General features: G+C 58.0%; 1 pseudogene; it reads left to right on the plus strand.

Moving 5' to 3' along the window:
• Positions 1–3,195: 3,195 nt before the first annotated feature.
• On the plus strand, positions 3,196–4,364 carry LOC115319884 (annotated as a pseudogene).
• The last annotated feature ends 315 nt before the right edge of the window (positions 4,365–4,679 follow it).

Genomic DNA, 4,679 nt, shown 5'->3' on the forward strand with positions numbered 1-4,679 from the left:
CGTCCTATGGGCTCCGGCTCCGGACAGAGGAGGACTATTTTCGGTTTACAATAGGGCCCGATCCCCCTTGTTGTTCTATAGGCCCCGGCCCCGAGCAGAGGCGGCGATCTTAAGCTACTTCAGGCGTCCGCGCTCACGTCCTATGGGCTCCGGCTCCGGACAGAGCAGGACTATTTTCGGTTTGCAATAGGGTCCGATCCCCCTTGTTGTTCTATGGGCTCCGGCCCCGAGCAGAGGCGGCGATCTTAAGCTACTTCCGGCGTCCCCACTCGCGTCTTGGGAGCTGCGGCTTCAAACGACGCGGCGCGGTCTTAGACAGCCGCAAGGGCTATTCAATAAGCCAAACTGTCCGATCCCCCTTGTTGTTCTATGGGCCCCGGCCCTGAGCAGAGGCGGCGATCTCAAGCGACATCCGGTGTCCCCACTCGCGTCTTGGGAGCTCCGGCTCCGGACGACGTGGCGCGTTCTTGAACAGCCTCAAGGGCCACACTTAGCACCTTTATCCCTTTCGTTCGACAACGGAGATCAGTGCGGCGGTAATCGTTTCTAACCGATATGTGACTTTCTCGGGCTTCTCAGATGTCAACCGCCGAGATCGTGGAGCTCCAACGAACGGTGGCGAACATCGCTACTTCGGTAGCGGTGCTCACCAACCGCCTCCCTCCGTTAGCCACGGAGGATGTCGAACTCCGACATAGTGAGCGGAGCAACTCGCCAGACCTGGACCCTTTGGGTCCCGCTGACGAGCCCCATGCCTGGTTGGGGAGACCGACGGAGGGCCGTCCCCGGGAGGTGGATTCTGCCCTCCTCGACTTCCTCAAAGAGCACTGCGGCCCCGAAGGGCGCGCGGAGCGGTGCAGGGCGGCCCTGATGAGCTTCCCGCGACCGCGGCTCCCCTTCGCCACAGTGCCGGAGTTAAATCCGGAAATGAAGGCCCTGGCGAAGGAGAGGAGCCGCCGTCCAGAGGGTGGCTCGGAAGGGCCCGCCAACGTCGCTGCCCGGGACCAGGCACTCCGAGAAAGCCAAGACGGAGTGGCCGCTGCTATGGGGCCACTGGTTGGCCTATTAGAGATCGGCCTCACGGAGGAGGCCATTGACAGAAAGACGGTGGCTGACCACGTGGGGGCAGCTGCCGCCCATCACGGGCGGCTCTTCGCGTCGCTCTCCCGCGAGCGCCGGGAGGGGGTGATTGCACGAGTGGCCCCAGACCTCCGCCAGATGGTGGCCCATGACGGTGGGGACGAGGGATCCCCACTGCTGTTCAGAGAGGGCTTCCTGGGGCAGCTGCGAACGCGGAACGAGACCATCAAGGTCCTCCGGGAAGCCCGCCAACCGCCCCCTCCCGCCGCGGAGCCAGCAGCCAAGAGGTCCCGCAGCTCGGCTGCCCCAGGGACCAGTGCCCAGAGCAGGAGTGTGGGCCGGCAGCCCTTTCACGGGGGGCCCCCTTCCCGAGGCTACACGAGGGGGGCCTACCTCCGCCAGGGACATCGAGGCAACGGTAAGCCCGCACCTCTTAGCACTGCCGCCCGCGGGCCGACTGCAAATTGCCGCGAAGCGTGGAGGTTACTCGCCCACGATGCTTGGGCCCCTCAGACAACACAGGGGTACAAGCTGGAGTTTGCACAGGTACCAGCGATTCAAGGGTTGCACAACGTGCCGACCCGAGGGCAGTCAAATCAGGTCCGGGAGGCAGTGTCCGAGCTGGTCAGAAAGGGAGCGGACTCTCGGGTACCACCCTCCGAAGTGAAGTTCCTCTCCCCCTTCTTCATAGTACCAAAGAAGGACAAAAAGGTGCGCCCAATTCTAGATCTCCGACAACTAAACGATCGAGTCGGTGCAACACAACCACTTCAAGATGGAGGGTGCACTCTGTGAGGGATCTTATCCAGCAGGGCGACTCCATGATACGTATCGACCTGAAGGACGCATACCTGTCTGTCCCAATCTGCCACCAGGACCGCCCCTGGCTCGGCTTCCGAGAGGGGGACAGGGTCTACCGTTGGAACGTGCTGCCATTTGGCCTCAGATCGGCACCGAGAGTTTTCACAAAACTACTGAAACCAGTCGCGGCCTATCTCCGGTCCAAGGGACTTCGCATTGTCATGTTCTTGGACGATATCCTTGTCATGGACCAATCCCCCTCCCTACTCGCAAACCAGGGACATCTAATCGTGAACCTCCTACAAAACCTGGGTTTTGCCGTAAACTTGGAGAAGTCGGTACTGACACCAGCCCAGGACTTGTTGTTTCTGGGACTATCGATAGACTCGAGACGATTGACGCTCGAGCTCCCTTGAGAGAAACTCGCCAACCTGTTAGACCACCTACAGCAGAGGCTAGAGCAACCGGTGATCTCGGCCCGCCAAGTCGCAAGCTTGGCGGGACAACTGAATGCATGCCTAATGGTACTGCCGGAGGGTTCCTTTTATATCAGGAACCTTCAAACAGATTTGAGACGGGCCCTACAGAGAGGTACATACACGACCACTCTTACACTATCCAGGGGCACGCGGCAGGACTTAGCATGGTGGATCCGAGCACTGAGGAAGACCCCAAGGGGCCAGATCAAGACACCCCCAGTAGTACAGACGATACAGTCGGACAGCTCGTTGAAGGGGTGGGGAGCATGCTCGGAGGGGTGGACGATCGGGCATCACTGGACACCACTCCAATCCACTTGGCATATCAATGCCCTGGAGCTGATGGCAGCCTGCCTGGCCCTCCAGGCGCTGGCAAAGAATGTATCTCGGGGCTCCATCCTCCTCGAGCTAGACAACACAGCAGCAGTAGCGGCCATCAACAGGAGGGGCAGCACCTGCTCTCCACAACTCACCAGGATAGCCCACGAGCTATGGTCGTGGTGTTGGGCGAGGGGAATATCAGTCAGGGCGCAACATATTCCGGGGCACATGAACACGGATGCAGACCAAGCATCCAGGACAGTGATGGATGCCAGCAGTTGGAAGCTGTGCCCGTTCACATTCAGCAGGATCAACTGTCTGTGGGGCCCCGTGCACACGGACCTTTTTGCAGACTTCTCCAACCACCAGGTGAGGCACTACTACAGCTGGAAGCCGGATCCTCAGGCGGCAGCAGTGAATGCTCTCAGCCAGGACTGGACGGGTCAGGGCCTCTATGCCTTCCCACCATTCAGCCTTGTGAGCAGATGCATTGCCAAGTTGCAAAGCTCCAACAGTCCGCTCATTCTAGTAGCTCCAGTTTGGCCATCTCAGCCATGGTATGCCTCGCTGCTGCACCACTCATACGAGGAACCGCGTCTTCTTCCCCATTCACACGACCTACTGCACAGCCACGACGGGCAGGTACATCCAATGCTCAGCACGGGGAGCCTGACACTAGCAGCATGGAGACTGACCAACTCCAGCAAACACATAGCCAACTTTAGGAGCAGGCTGCACACCTCATTGAGGCATCATGGAAGCGGGGAACACAGCTCACCTACACCTCTTGCTGGCGCAGGTGGGAACGCTGGTGCCATTCAAGGACTGTTGATCCCTTTTCTCCCACTCTTAACGCAGGTGCTCAACTTCCTCGCTAGCCTCTTTAAGGAGGGCCTGGCGTATCGCACTATAGGGTGTTACCGTTCTGCCTTGTCTCAGATCTTGCATAACTTTGACGGTTGCCCTCTAGGGGAACACCCATCAGTTGTGCGCCTTATGAAGGGAGTGTTTAATTCTAACCCCCCCCAAACCCCGATACCCCACAACTTGGAGGGTTGAAACGGTGACAACCTTCCTGCAGTCGTGGGGTCCTAACAAGGATTTAGCCTCAAGATGCTCACTAGCAAGCTAGCTATGCTATTAGCCCTTGCCTCAGCAGGCAGGACGTCAGACTTGTGCCTGCTTTCAACATGCCACATCCGTAAACAATCCGCGGGTTGGGAGCTTGGGCTCAGTGGCCTCAGAAAGACTTCTGGGGCATCTAAACCCCTTCCCACCCTCTTCTTCCCAGCATTCGAAGAGGTTCGGGAATTGTGTCCAATGGAATGCTTGCAGGTGTACCTCGAACGAACTGCAGGACTCCGAGGCGCCCACACGCAGCTTCTGCTCACTACGCAGAAGCCTTTCCGCCCAGCAGCACGGGACACAGTAGCTCACTGGATAAAACACACACTAACGCTTGCGGGCATTGACACGTCGGTTTTCAAAGCGCACTCAACGCGAGGAGCAGCCAGCTCCAAAGCTGTGGAGGTCGGAGTACCACTTGCCGACATCTTAGCAGCAGCTGACTGGTCCTCCGAGGCGACATTTAACCGCTTTTACCGACGGCAATCAGATACCCGGGCTCACTTTGGAACCCAGGTGCTGAGAACACATGCGAAAGCTTTGAACAAGCAGTTGTGAACTTGATAGTAAGTGCGACAGAGGCTGAAGTATAATTACCAGTTCTGACGAATGGTACTTACCTGAAGTTAGAGCGGGAATTATACGAAGCCTATGGAAGCACTTACTATCAAGTTCACACTCCCACCACATCCCTGCCCATTTTCGGGGTAAATTATCACATTCTCTTCCCTGTCGCAGGTCGAGGGGGTTCAACATGGCACCAGAGGTAACGCATAGCGTCAGAGCTCCAAACAGGTGCCATCACCAGAACAGGAAATAAAACTGTTCCGAGTGCACAAGTGCCTATACTCTATCTTTCTTGTGGGGGCCCCA

This window comes from Ixodes scapularis, unplaced genomic scaffold, assembly GCF_016920785.2.
Source record: "Ixodes scapularis isolate PalLabHiFi unplaced genomic scaffold, ASM1692078v2 PGA_scaffold5__190_contigs__length_132052651, whole genome shotgun sequence".
NCBI lineage: Eukaryota > Metazoa > Arthropoda > Arachnida > Ixodida > Ixodidae > Ixodes > Ixodes scapularis.